This window comes from Festucalex cinctus, chromosome 9 (assembly GCF_051991245.1).
Source record: "Festucalex cinctus isolate MCC-2025b chromosome 9, RoL_Fcin_1.0, whole genome shotgun sequence".
Classification (NCBI taxonomy): domain Eukaryota; kingdom Metazoa; phylum Chordata; class Actinopteri; order Syngnathiformes; family Syngnathidae; genus Festucalex; species Festucalex cinctus.
Window position 1 is genome coordinate 22,358,875 of NC_135419.1, and position 15,849 is coordinate 22,374,723.

The 15,849-nt window shown below is 39.8% G+C and overlaps 1 long non-coding RNA gene across 1 annotated transcript; it reads right to left on the reverse strand.

The window, feature by feature from the left end:
- Positions 1-13,716: 13,716 nt before the first annotated feature.
- LOC144025762 (uncharacterized) lies at positions 13,717-15,046 on the reverse strand. The gene is made up of 2 exons (XR_013284951.1): positions 14,777-15,046; positions 13,717-14,052 (listed from the first exon to the last, which is right to left on the reverse strand). It is a non-coding gene; the product is annotated as an uncharacterized LOC144025762 (long non-coding RNA).
- Between the last annotated feature and the right edge of the window lie 803 nt (positions 15,047-15,849).

Sequence of the window (15,849 nt, forward strand, 5' to 3'; positions counted from 1 at the left end):
GTTTTATATTTCATATTAAATCAAGTGTGCTTATCCCTCGCAGGATTTAAATGAAATGAATAAATGAGCTATCATACAACAGGTTTCCCCTGTAATATTGTGATTGCAAAGGAATATACATTTAAATTTACGCATTGGCCTGATCAGCAATGTTCTTCCTGTATGGGGAACCGCTGCGCTGTTGCACTTTTTTGTTTTCGTCTCTCTCTGTTTTTTATTTATTTATTAATTAATAAAGACATGTTAAAATTCGACATATAATCACATTAAGATTTCCGGTTGAGAGGAGCAAAAAAAATTAAGCAACGCGGAAGCAGAGGGCGCTCGGCTTCCCCGTTGCCATGGTGACTACTCGACGAATCGGGGCTCCATTGAAGCAGTCTTTTAACTCTGGGAGTAAGTCATGTTGCGACTACTCAGCGTTGATATAACTCACCGGAATCCGCTGGACTGGAACTGAAAACGCAGAGTTTACTATTGAGGGTATGTGAACTCGTTGTTCCGGGTTAATCTCACAGTTTGTTGAACCTCCTTTGTTAAATGTACCCCTGTTGTCCATGGTTAGCAAGGTAAAGTCTTGTCTGCTGTTTTGACATGACCAAATATTTATTAAAATTTGTGAAATGAACATGATTAACCATGTCTATTTCAAATAATCAAAATTTCCTCACACAACAGTCATGTGCGTATTTGTGATGCGGTGTTCACAATGACATGCCTGTCCAGGGCATTCAGTGGCATGTGTGCTCATCCGAATGGGATGCAAGTGAGCAACAACAAAATGGGTTTCTGTGTCAAATGGCTGACTCCTTTAGGAATACTTCTATTATGTTGGAGTGTGAAACAGGTGAGAAACTCAATGCCATTTTATTTTTGTGGCAATGGGGGCCCATCAAAATCATTGATATGTCATCCAATGTGGGTATTGACATTGAAAGCACCTATTGTTGGACAAAAACTGGAATAAATTCAATCTAATTTTTCAAATGGGTCTCATTTGGAAGCTGGTGAAGTGTAAAGTGTGAAACAGGTGAGCAACAGGTGGACAGGCGCCTATATTCACAACACAGGCACCCGATTGGCCGCGTAACACGAACCTGGAAGTGAAGTGCTTCAAAGCAACTTTACAGAGCAAAATTACATTTTAAGTATAACAGTTATTTTTTCAGCAAAACAAGACCACGGGAATAGCAAGGAATTTTTAACTCTGTTTTTTTGTTTTGCTTTGTTTTTCACTAATGCCATCTGGCGGCCAGATATAATTGGCGGCAGGCCAATTTTGCCCCGTAGGCCTTACATTGCTAAGCCCTGGTCAATATTTTCTCCTTAAACACTTATGCTTGGATATTCATGTTTTTGTTTGTTGGTAAATAGCAGTTTATTTCCCTCTGTTTAGAGTAAAACATGCTTTATTTAGCCATTGTTACACTTTGTAACGGTTTACACAATCCAGTAACAATTATGATTATTTCATAAATGCTGAAACACAGACAGTGGTACCTCTACTGACGAACGTCCCTTCATACGAAATTTTCAAGTTACGAAACTCCTCAACAGGAAAATATTGAATCTTGTTACGAAAGACGTTTCAGGATACGAAAGGTAAAAGTACAGTATGGGCCGATACTCGCACCTCCCAGATTTGCCTGAACGCAATATACAGCGTCCTCATCATTCCTCGGGCCATGAGGTGTTTAGATAGTTTTACATAAATGTATTAACTGACACGACAAGGAGAGGTAGGACTCAGACGCAGGATAAAGGTAGGCCACCAAGGCAACAGGTTTATTTCCGGCCAACAGCTGTCTCCTCTCAAACTGAGAGGAGAACGGGGAAGTCAAAAAAGTGGAGAACAAAAAGCGCTCCACTGGGGAGGAAAAAACAGGCAAAAGGTACAGGGGACAACAAAAAGCGCTCCGCTAGGGAGGAAAAAAGGCTCAAGGCACAAGGGGTAACTAAAGGCGCTCCGCTGGGGAGGAAAAGGCACAAAAACAAGGCAAAATGACAAGGCACCGGGAACAAGGACATGAGGACTGTGGGACGCTTCCATGCACTAAGAGGTGACACTTCGGCAACGGAGGGGAGAATGCAGGTGGCTTTTATTGTCTGGCTTGATTGGTGACAGGTGGTGATAATCATGGGAGGGAACCGGTAATTAGGGAGCGGCAGGAAGGGCAAGTGACCTGGGGTGAGAGGAGAGTTAGATTTTCAGGGTAAAACAGGAAACAAGGACACAACAATAAAAGCATGGATCGCCACGCCGGTGGCGGCGTGACATTAACTAACGGCCGATGAATTTGTGCAAAAATTCAAACAATTGGTGATTGATGAAGGCTACGTTGGACAGTAAGTTTTTAAATGCGACGAGACGGGCCTTTTTTTTGGAAAAAGATGCCTCGCCGTCGTACCTGAAGTTTCCATCAAGTTTTGGAATTTATTGAAAAGAATCAGCCAGAAAAAGTGGTCACCATTCAGGCGATCGCTCACTCTGATGATGTTTGCCTTGGACATTTTCGAAGGATTGTTAAAAAAAAAAAAAAAACAAGGACTCCAGGTGGAGGAGTGGAACCGTCACATGCCTTCGGTGCCGGATGGCGTAGGTTCACTTATCCGCCTGGGAGATCATGTGCGGCTTACATGATGTAAGCATGAGTGAGAGAGTGAGTGATTAAAAATAAAATAAAATAAGATTGTTAAAAAAAAACACACATCCTTGGATCAGTTCTTTACAAAACACAAGGCAAAAACACTTCTGAGAGAGAACATGAACCAAAAAGAGGGCAAAAAAACGAAGAGGACAGTTAAAAAGAGGAGTTAAAAAGGTAAAAGACCATCATTTTTATTCTTTACTCTATTCTTTGTTTTTTACATTATGCACAAATCTCATTTATTGTGCAATAATCTAATTGTAACATATTTGTTACATGGTTTGATGCATTTTTATGCTTTATAATACATTTATGTCTGAATTTTGGGAGGCTTGGAACGGATTAGGGCATTTACATGGAAAATGCGTCTCTACTTACAAAATTTTCTACTTAAGAACTTTCTTCCAGAACCAATTAATTTTGTAAGTAGAGGTACCACTGTATTTAACATAGTGGCTCACTCGTCACGGGTTCAAATTCAGGCTCCGGCCTTCCTGTGTGGATTTTGCATGTTCTCCCCATGCTTGCGTGGGTTTTCTCCAGGTAGTCCTCCCACATTCCAAAAACATGCGGGGTAGGTTGATTGAAGACTCTAAATTTGCATTGGTGCGAGTGTGAATGGTTGGTTGTCTATTTGTTCCCCTGTGATTGGCTGCTGACCAGTTCAGGGTGTACACTGCCTCTCGTCCTAAGACAGTTGGGATTGGCTACAGCACACCCACAACCCTCCTGAGGATCAGCAGTTCATAAAATGAATGTACATAGTAAAATTCAGCCTTTTGCCTGCAGTGTGTTGTGTGTAATGCTTGTAACAAAATAAGTGAGAAGAGGTCATTTGGGGATCAACATATTTTTGTTGAACCATAACAACTCAACTTCTGCCATCTAATACTCTGAATTAATTTTAAAAAAACAAAACAAAACAAAAAAACATGTATCACCTTTGCATAGAATGGTTCCCCAGCTTGGGTTGAGAGATTGAATCACTTTGACCCAAGTGACACATACAGATGGTGCTGGTATGAATCATATGCTATGGCCTTCATAGTCACAACCCCGGTCAAACCTATCAGCTACCATCAACAAAAACATGCCTTGTTATGACGGGGAAAAAAAATAAAAAATGTTATTCCCAAATTGAGGTTTCTGGTTTTTATGTTTTTGGCTTTGTTTAAATTTTATGTGAAAACACTTCTCAAAAGTCTCCACAGTGGCCAAAGGTTTCCGAAGGGCTGTTTTCATGACCTAAACCCACTTTGCATTCTGGCAAAAGGTCAAAATGTCTGTGTAGACATGGCCTTAGCGCTACATAAGTTTGTAGCTGACTACATGGAGGAGAATGTTCCACTATAAAGAAAATTCGATGGGCAGAATAATGAAAGACTTTATTTTGCTGCCAGTGTAACTAGATCTAACAGTGTTGATTAAAAAAGCAACAACAAAACAAAAATGGATTCGGCTTTGCCAATAATTTGGCTCTGTTGAAACCAGCAAACTCTAGACAAGTTTGTGCAAACAGATTTATGCCAGAAGCTTTTTTTGGCAAAGATGGTCACGGTGAAACTTTCTTTCTAAGCACTAGTATTACAAATTCAAATAAAACTAGACTTTCCCATGGAAAAGAATAGGAAAATCTGAGCACACTACTGTTCTTAATGTAGTATAATAAGTATTTTACATGCGAAAAGAGAATGAAACATTCAGCATCCATGAATGCTCTGTTTTAAATGACAATGTCAGAGTAATAATTACATGTTCATATATTTTATTTGTTAGGTAATGCAATGGCAGCAGTGGTCAGCATATGTGCCTCCGTAAGCAACCTCAAAACAACAAATTTACGGGTGCACTGTTCCAATTGGTTCCCATGCATCTCTCACCTGAATGACTGGATACTCGTTTTGAATGTTGCCTGTTGGGATAGGCTCCAGTTCACTCATGACCCAGGACAAGATGGAGGGTAGAAAATGCCTGAATATATGAAATATTAAATATGGTGTACAGTAGGGGTGTGAATTGCCTAGTGCCTGACGATTCGGTTTGTATCACGATTCATAGGTCACGATTCGATTTGATGGATCCCGATATGAATTTATAACTCAATTGTTGCAATTGTTTTACTCAAATTTAGAGAATACTATTCAGTAAACTTGTACATGTACACCATAAGATTTGTATGAAAATTCAGTTATAACTCTGAGCCATTGTATTGAACAAATAGGCTGTAATCTGTTTCATGTTTGAACAGCATTGAAATAAATAAAATATTACATTATTAAATTAATATATAAAAATATTATGGCTTAATGTTCCATTAATATAACATTCTTCCGTGCTTAAGATGTGAATCCTAACCCTAAGTAAGATGTTTTGTCGAATATTTGTCCATCATAAATGGATGGGTGTAGAGTGCACTTCACTTCACAAATAGGGCACTTCACTGTACTTTAATTTATTAAATTCAATCTCCGGTGTAATAACCTTATTTATTTATTGATTGAATTTTTTATTTAATTGTTCTTCTTCTTATTATTATTATTATTAATTCAATCTCTGGTGTAATAACCTTATTTATTGATCGATTGAATTTTTTATTTTATTTTTCTCATTATTATTATTAATTCAATCTCTGGTGTTATAACCTTATTTATTGATTGATTTAATTTTTATTTTTCATTTTATTATTATTATTATTATTATTATTATTATTATTATTATTAATTCGATCTCTGGTGTAATAACCTTATTTATTGATTGATTGAATTATTTTATTTTATTATCTGTTCTCATTGCTGCTGGACATGTAAATTTCATCCCAAAGGGATCAATAAAGTCAAGTCTAAGTCTAAGTCTATCACATAGCATTAAAGATCCTTGACATCACATAGCCTAAAACTAGTTGAAACTAGATGATGGTTACGTAAGTACAAAATAGACACTTGACCTCACTCCCAACAGGCCATGAACTCAACTCAAACTTAACCCAGGTGTGATCCCTACCATGAGACAAAGCCCAATCATTACTGCTGCATGACCCGAGTCATGACAACTATTGAATCGATTCGAGAATTGTGAGCTGTAATATCACAATATGTTGCCGAATCGATTTTTTTAACACCACTAGTATTCAGAATATGTATGTTACTTTGAGCTATGAAACCATCAATTGATTCATTGTACTTGAGCTCCCACTGGTGTGTGTAAAATGGCCATGCTGTGATTCTGATCCAGTAACAATTGTGAAGAGAGCTTTATCAATCCCAAAATGTGCTGCTGTGTTAGACCGAGGGAAAATCCGGGGTCCTCAGGGAGAGGCAGCAAGCTATTCCAGCTGGCCAGGGACTCTGAGGTGGAGAAGCCAAGCTCATGAAACATGCATTAGCCTAGCTTCCTTTCTCTCTTTTTGGACTTATAATACAGTTGCTGCCCCCTCTGGGTTGTTATCTGCAATCTGAGTCTGTATGATCGCGTGCATTTGGTCTAATGTACAATGTTCAGATGTACATTATTCCTGTTCTTTGTGTACTTGTTTTGTTGGCTTTCATGACTTTGAAGTCTTTCATGTGTTAATGCAGGTGTATAAGTGTCACATCCCCATTCTTTATTTTAATTGGAAACAACTCTCAATCAGTTTTTGTAGGTGACTATACATTTGTTACTATGGGGAGACCTGCCCCACAATATGCTTGTGCTACCTTTATTCTAGTTATGCACAACAAATCAGCCTAAACATGCACAAAAACTCACAAACCTTACACTCATGTAAGGCCTGATGAACATTTTGCTGTTAACATTAATGTTGTCATGCACAATTTTATAAAAAAAAATAATAATACAAAAAAAAAAGAGGCTTTGTAGTTCAACGAAGCTGTCCACTGCCCGTTTCACCAAGTAATATGAAAATTGGAAGAAATGTGAAGCACACCAAGACGTTGCTAAGTCAGCAGAAGGCATGTACTACACTGAATAGGAAGTGACCTATGATATATTTTTTTTACAATGTACAATTTTAGTCCCTTTTTGCACATTCACAGGAGTCATAGATTTGCATTTTGCACACTTGTTGTTGAGGTTTCAACCAAATGACTTACATGAAGAAGTGGCTGAAAATAACATACAGGCGTACAGAATAATAAAGTTGGTGACGTTTTGTCAAAAGAGGTTGGACACAGTTGTATATTTAGCTTAAAGGAATGCACCATTTATTAAAAACTAACCAGCTATTATGTGAAAAAAATGGTTCATTTAAACTCTTTCCTGAAAAAAAAAAGTTAAGAGTTCAAAAACTCTGCAGAATACATCTTGTACCGAGCCCGTTAACAAACGTGAACAAGATGTCGCATCGTCCAATCAGCTCAGAGTATTGTACAGAATGTCACGCCTTTCCCAAGCAAATCACCATGGAGCAGTCCCAGATTGATATTATGGAGAACTCTTTTGAGTGAATCAGAATTATCCATCCATCCATTTTCTTAAAAACACCTACTCCTCACAAGGGTCACGGGGGTGCTGGAGCCTGTCCCAGCCGGCTTCGGGCAGTAGGCGGGGTACACCCTGAACTGGTTGCCAGCCAATCGCAGTGAATCACAATTATCAATCTGGCTATTGCCAGGTTAGTGTCCCACTTTCTACAGAGAGACCGCTAATAGACTGTGGAATGTGAATCAGTAGTTTAAAGACCATTTATTTGTGGTTGACTTATTCGATTTGTTTGGTATATGTGTATTAGTGATGGATATATGTTTTTTGAAATGTGTTGCAGGTATTCAAAGTTCAAAATGAGAGAATATTTGAAAAAAAAACGTACTTCGGTCTGAGCATTAAATATCTTGTCTTTGTGTTGTATCAAATTGAAAATATTGTGAAAAAGCATTGCAAATCATTGTCTTCTGTTTTGATTATTCTTGTCCTTGTAATTGCTGTTTTAACACTAGTTTCAATCCATCCATCCATCCATCCATCCATCCATCCATTCATTCATTCATCCATCCATCCATTATCTGAACCGCTTATCCACATGAAGGTCACGGGCATGCTGGAGCCTGTCCTAGTTGTCTTTGGGCAGTAAAGGGCACACCCTGAACTAGTCACCATGCAAATACAGGGCACACATAGACGAACAACCATTCAATCCTCTTCTGCTATCCAACTCTTCATTATGGCCACAGGTAAGCTGTACGCCAATGGTAGCTGAATTCAGGCGAGAAGCAAAGCACAATTTGGACTTGCCAGGGCGCACAAAGACAAACAACCATTCGTGCCAACACAGCCTGAGCCAAGATTACAAAACAAACTGCAAGCAAATAACCACTACCTCACTCTACATTATATCCAATGAGCACTGGTGTCATATTGGTGAAGGCGCCTTACAGGTTTAATTTCCAGCCAGAAACATATCATACCCATCACAGAACAAATTGTGTTCAATGTTTGAATTACAGTACAACTCAGGAAAATACATTTCACATCCTCGCCGAGGCAGTAGAATGCTGTTGGACGTGGGGAGCTGGAAGTTACGATGACAAAATACATGTGGGGCCCGCCGGGCCTCATTCTGCGGCCTTGGGCTCGGCGGGAGTGTTCCGGGCGTCTGTGTTGGCTCGCCGACCGGTGTCCGCCCGGGTGGCGTGGGGGTGGCCTCTGTGCTGCCGCGGCTCGGGGGATTCCGGGGGGGCGGTGCTCGCTTTGCTGGGCCGCGGTTGACGGCTCCTTTCTTTGGTGGCGGTCCTTATACATGCCAGATCCATCACACCAGCATCTACTGAAATTCAAACAGAATTCGCCTCTCCCTCCCACTACTCGTTGAATCAGTGGGTGCTGGTGTCTGTGGATCTCACTTTGCTTTATCTATCCTTCCCTCCTTCCTCTCTTTAGTTTTTCCTCTTGTCACTTGAGATCTCCTCAATTTGTTGGAATTTAGAGGTTTCTGGGGTTGGCGTAAGACTCTGGTTTTGTAACCATGCAGGAGGTGTTTGGTTGGTGCTGGATTTCACTTTGATGGACTGGATGTACTGGTTTCTGTGAATCTTACTTTGCCTCATCGATCCTTCCCTCCTTCCTCTCTTTAGTTTTTCCTCTGGTCTCTTGAGATCTCTTTAATCTGTTGGAATTTAGAGGCTTCTGGGGTTGGCGTAAGACTTTGATTTTGTAACCATGGGGAAGGCAGGAAGTGTTTGGTTGGTGCTGGATTTCACTTTGATTATCTTTCTCTTCTTTTTATCGTTTCTGACCTTTTCTCTGGTCTCCTGACCGTTTGAATCTCACGACTCTGGCGAGGCTCTGGAGTATCTGGTTAAGGTGAAGGGTAATGGGATTTTTATGAGGTTTTCGGTGAATTAACGAGTATAAATTTACACGTATTTGCATGCACACGCATGCACACACACACACACGCACACACACCCCTTCACGCACGCCAACGCACACACACAAACGCACACATACACATAAAAAAAAAAAAAGAGAGAGAGAAATGATGATAAGACGTTGAATCGGAACCGAATGAACAATTCTGAGCTCTCACAGAAAAACAAAAAAAAAAAAAAAAAAAACATTATTAAGGCTTGTAGTGGGGTCTCCCAGCATACCCTGCAGTCTGCTTGGAAGAGACTTTGGCCAACCTATGTGTCAGAGAGAGGTATTGAAACCTGTGATACTGTAGAGGTGACAATCACTGATGAAATTGTGTCCATGGTTAGAATGATGGGCTTGGAGAGTGACAGTGAAAATGTGGAGGAGCTGCTGGATGACCACAAAAAAAGAACTAACCACAGAGGAACTTGTTGGACCTGCAGCACGAACCGGTAAGGGCTATAAAATAAGAAAAAGACAAGTTTCACTGGATCGGTTTTTGTGTCCAAAACCCCCAAACTAACAGGGTACCCAGGCAGCCCTTCACCGTGGTGTTTTGCAGTCTGAATCTCCTGCAGTGAAAGATTAGCCCCTCCCGAGTCAGCTCGAATTGCGAGCTGTGGTATTTGGCCAGTAAAAGTTTTTTTCACATCCGTTGGGGGCTGGAACAGATTAATTGAATTTCCATTCATTTCAATGGGAAAATCTACCTCGATTTAAGAAAGTTTCAACTTACAAACGGGGTCATGAAACCAATCAAGTTCGTAAGTTGATGTACCATTGTATTGGCAAACGATAAGGTTCAAGATGAATATGCCTTGCAATGCAATTAATGCACATGAACAGTGCACATGTTCACATTTCTTATCACGTTTGCGTTGCCTGGGCTGTTGGGTGTTCACTACCATATTGTAGGAGACTTCAGCAGTCCGTAAAAACTAATACATTTATATAAACTAAAGAGGAATGACATTTTTCATGAACGCATAGTTGGCCAATTGGGCTGCTCAGAGAGTGTTATACAAATTCTCCCTATTAACTATCAGTACTGAACTCTTGGAAAAGATACTGAAGACACATGCGAGAATATCAGGATTTATATGCTCACCAGACAAAGCGATTGTGTACCCCCACCCCCACCCTCTTTCAATTTGTGTTGCTCCCTTTTCTTGACAACTTGGCTGTCATATGGTGGTTATGTCTGTGGACAGCAGGACTACAGCAGGACTTCTTTCTGATGTGTATTTTCTTGTCTGAACTTGAAGCAGGGGTCAAGCACCAGTTGTGAAGGGTCAGTTCAGCCAGCCGGGCGGGAGAAAACAGTCTTTATTGACAAATGCTATGGCTGTTTGGTCCTCAGGGAGAGAAGCTGCGCTGTGGCGATTTTTCTATGTGCTGGGCACGACACTGCACTCACCTCCCAAAGGGCTACACTGAATTTTTTTATTGGCACTTTGGCATCATGACATGTACAGTAAACCATTAACATTTGTATGGAGAATTTCCACAGCCTTTGCAGTTGCTCTCTTTCGAAGACATATGAGAAAAGACTAATGATGTGGGTAGAGTCAGTGTTATTCTTATGGAATGATGGCAAGTTATTTATCAGAAACATGGTGATGAAAAAACAATAAATAAACAAACAAACTAAGGATATAAGCATAGAAGAACATCTTTTGTTAATGACTATAATATGTTACTTCGGGGGGAGGGGTTCAAATTGAACAGATTGATGTAATTAATTTATTATTAACATAGTGGAACTGCCTTGTAATGTCCCTTATTATTACATCACTCCCCCCGCCCCCCAATGAACCGATATTAGACTGACAAGTTAGACTATGATAGATATTTTTAGGAAAAAACGGTGGGTGGTGGTTTGCAATTGATTTAAAAATAAACAAACAAACAAACAAACAAAAAGATGTTTGCTCACAAAAGTATTTGACGCAAGGGACCGATCATTATAATAAGAGCCAAATAGCAGACATTATAAATGGTAAATGGACTGCTTTTTATATGGTGCCCAGTGCGTTACAATGCCTCACATTCGCGCAACTAATAATTCAAACATTAAAAAAAAAAAAAACTATTGATTTCAGTAATTTTTTATTTATTTTTTTAATGTAATTGTAGGTCTCGTAATCACTCATTATATTATATAGTCAGTCCTTAGAGGAAACCGGCATGTTTCGCCGCCAACTTCCTACTACAGATAATCTGACTGAAGGACAATTGCACGAGCATAGTTAGCCCTTGTAGCTAGTGTCGGACTCAATGGGTCGACCGCCGCTTACCTTCCACAGCTGGGGCCGGCAGGTGGTCATCGCTGAGTCCTGTGATTCGGGCTCACGTCGCACAAGCTTGTACGAGTTTTTTTTTTTTTTTTTTTTTTTAACTAAACTAGCCTCTCCCACTAGCTGGTCTTGTTAGCCACTCTAGCCACTCTGCCTATGTCTCTGACTAACTCCTGCTAGCCGCTCGTTAGCTTCTCCAGCTGCTTGGTCTTTCGGCGTTGGTCCCTGGGGTTCACACCGCTGTCACTCACAGAGATGCTTGTTCACTCATGTAAGAATTGGTGGTAGGCTTACGAAGGGTGATCTCTCTGAGCCACCATAGTGTGTGCTTCGAAATCCATGCGCTTCGGCTACATTCTATTATATAGCAACATCTAGTGGTGAACTTTTACACACTGTCAATTTAATGAGGGAGGTCGTCAATTTGCTTGGCCAGGGAGCCGGCTACCTTCCTATGGCGTTAGATTTGTGCCACAATTCCGTGCGTAACAAAATGTGTTTCGTACGTACAAAATGTGTTTCGTACGTACCAAAAATGTGTTTCGTACGTACAAAATGTGTTTCGTACGTACCAAAAATGTGTTTCGTACGTACAAAATGTGTTTCGTGCGTACAAAACAGTCCTCGCGCACGCTCTCCTCAACACGTACGAAACTTTGATTTACGCTTGCGATGCAAGGGTCGAGGCGTGATATTTGTGCCACAATTCTTAACCAATCAGGAGTCGGACAGGAAAGCAAATCCTGATTGGCTGTTTAATATCCAATCAGGCAGAACTTTGACAACGTGTCGTCACGCCGCGTTGCATCATGGGCGCTTCTTCGATTTTTATTTTTTTTTTAACAAGCACTCTGTCCTTTCCTGTTTGAATTTTTGTCTGTATTTCTGCTGACTTTTATTTACTTAATAGAAGTTCTGTTATGTTACGGGATGAATCAGCTCCTAACTGCTTTCCTGCTTAGCGGAAGAAGGAGGGAAAACAAGTTTTAGCGCTCATGGTGATGTTGGATGACGGCATAAAATAGAAGAAAAAAAAAGAGAAGAGGCTAACCTGCTACTTACGTTTTCATTATGGTAAGTTACAAAATACTGTACTGTATTTAAGTCAGTAAATCCTATAGTTTTGTCCTCTTTTGATCGTGCTACTATCATTACAATCTTAAACAATGCATGCCATCATGAGTGGCGTTGTATAAGTAGAAAAGAAAATGTTAGACCATCCATTTTTCTTTAGTAATTAGTGCCTGGTACCACTGAAGGTATATCGTGAATAACAGAAAACATTGAATACATAAGAGCACTGTGTTTGGCAGTCCAATGCCATAGTTATTGACGTAAGAATTGAATTCATTTTGGTTACAAGACAACCATACACCATGACAAGCAGCTGTTGAAATAAACATGTTTGCCCAAAATAATTGTTTTCACTAATGTGAGAAACATGGTTGATCTTGTCATTTTTCCATAACAACAGATAGACAATTAAAAATCTGAGCGCTAACCTTGGGTTTTGTTTTTATTACCAGGCAACAAAGATGACAAAGGACCCAGAATGCACCTGATGACACCACAACAGAAGTGTCAAAAACACCACGAGAAGCAGAATATGAAGAAGTGGAGTGGAAAAAATATTGATATCGCGCTATTGGCCCATGCAATATGCATATAACAGACATGCAATAAGTTTCATATGGAATTTTTTGCTTTTATATGAATTTGACCAGTCAGCCACTTGCTAAAATGTGCACCACCATCCACTAGTTGAACATTATTGAAGTCATTACAATTAAATAACTCTGAATACATTTTACTGCATGAGAAATATAATTTGTTCATTAGATAATAAAATCATCATCAGTCATTTCTTTAGATCCATATTAAATATTGCAATATCTATTGCTATATTCAGCAAAATCGCGTATTGCATGATTTTCCAATTTTGTGCAGCCCTAATTCCTGACGTTTTTGAGCCAGCTGATGAGACCAATTTGACTTAGTCATTAAAATGTCTGTAGGAAGAGTCAGAACGTGAAGCTTGAGCTTGACAGCAGAGAAATCAAGAGCTCCTGAAGAATGACAACATTAACATTGGACTATCATAATTTGAAGTTCGAATAGTTGTAATGGCCTGTTTTGCAGCATACCAAATCAAACATTTTTAAAATATTTTTTCTCCTGTAAGTTGTCGACACTTTTACTGAACTTATTTAAATGTGTCTTGCAAACAGTATCATTGACAATTAGAAAAATAAAAAGTGTCACACACACTGTATTCGGAACAACCTGTAAACAATAACCAAAATACTATTGCAGGTACAGTGCCAATGCAGTACATGACACATTTATGGTTTCAAGATTAAAGTGCGGAAGTGCACACACTGCACATTTGCCCATCATTGACCAAGAAGACCTCAGAGTACTGTACTCACGATGATGTATTGAGAATGCAAGACCCAAGAGGTTCCACAGATGAAAATATATTACACATTGTATTTGTAATTGACACTTAATGATGCATTATCGATCAACAAACAGCAAACTGTACATTTTGTTTTTAAATCAAATGAATCGTCCTCAGTTACAGTGCATCTTTGCAGTTTTTATTTCAAGTTTTACACACAGTAAGCATGGTAGACTGCTATTGTGGAGCCATCCATCGCCGTCCCATCCATCTCAGCTGTACTCTCTATCCTTAGACATCGTATTGATGACTGTGACCCGGATATAGAAACGATGCGCAATCTGGATTGGTTTACCTGGTAAATTGGAAACAAAACAAAAGCTCAAGGTTATTAATTGTAAAACGTGAAACAATCATATCCATCCATCTTCATGTAGTTATGGGAAAACAATGTGACCATCCATGTTTCTACAGTTTCTTGTTCATGTTAAATGTCTAGTACAACTAAGGGTAACCACTTCATAACCTCTGCAGCTATAATGTGATGCTCTTTTGAGGGAGAACAGTCAGAAGACCTTTGCAATAATCAAGTCTACTGGAAATAAAAGCATGAGTCAGGTTCTTCTGGTATGGAGCATGCAACCCTTCTGTCGAAGTCTTTTAGGTGGTAAAAGGCTGCTTTAGTGATTTGTTTGAGATGGCATTTATGTGCACAAGTATACAGGTAATGACAACAAAATTAACTCGTGAATTGAATTCAAGAGCTGATATCTCGTAATTTTCCACGATTTTCTAATCAATATCACTAACGTACTTACAAATCAGTAACTATGGCATTGTGTTAACAGTGCTTTTGGACATTCCATGTTTTTTTCTGTCTGTTAGTTACACGATATACATTTGGTGGCACTAGGCACTAAAAATGCATAAGAAAATAAAGAAAGGGGGTGGCGATTTTTTTTTCTTCATCATAACTATGCACATCCATTGCCAATGTCGTGTATGTAACTATTACATACAATTTTGATTGTCTTGGAAGCCTGTGTGTGATAGTGGCCAAGTTAAAAGATGCTACTTACCGTTATGAAAATGTTGAAAGTAGTCTTCGATTCGGAAGTTAGCGTCCCCCCCAACGGTCATCCAACGGTCCCATGAGGGCTAAAACTTGTCTTCCGCTAAGCAGGAAAGCAGTTGGGAGCTGCTTCACCCCGTAATATAACAAAACTTTTGTTAAGTAAATAAAAGTCAGCAGAAATGCAGATAAAATACAAACAGGAAAGCACCGAGTGCTAGTAAACAAAACAAAACAAAACAAAAATCGAAGAAGCGCCCATGATGCAACGCGGCGTGACGACACGTTGTCAAAGTTCTTCCTGATTGGATATTAAACAGCCAATCAGGATTTGCTCTCCTGATTGGTTAAGAATTGTGGCACAAATATTACGCCTCGACCCTTGCATCGCAAGCGTAAATCAAAGTTTCGTACGTGTTGAGGAGAGACGTAGCAAGCGTGCGCGAGGACTGTTTTGTACGCACGAAACACATTTTGTACGTACGAAACACATTTTTGGTACGTACGAAACACATTTTGTACGTAAGAAACACATTTTTGGTACGTACGAAACACATTTTGTACGTACGAAACACATTTTGTTACGCACGGAATTGTGGCACAAATCTAACGCCATACCTTCCAGCCCACACGCGAAGTTAGACTGCCCTTTACACTAGTTTGTGTAAATAGTGCCCCCAGTCTTTGTCAGAGGGCAACGGGCATTATATGCTCAGGTAGCAGCCAAGGAAATATGCACAGACATGAACATGGAGACTGTACTAAAACAAAAATGGTTGAGAACACACAATCACAGGTACGATGACTTATCGTTGCATGTCGGACTGTTTAGGGCATTTTTGCCCGTGACGTCCATGGCCGGAGACTATTGGTGGTGTTTTGTGTCTTTATGGCAGCATGTTGACCACAGCTTCACTGTCTACGCCATTGGACTATCAGTGATGATACGGCCGGAGGCACTGCGACCGCATTTATGTGTCGACAGTGTGAAGCTGAGTGTGTTCCGCAGTTGATGTGGACAAGAATGAGAGTCTGCACTAAAACCTAAAGTGAAACAAGTGAGACAACTAAATAGGACAG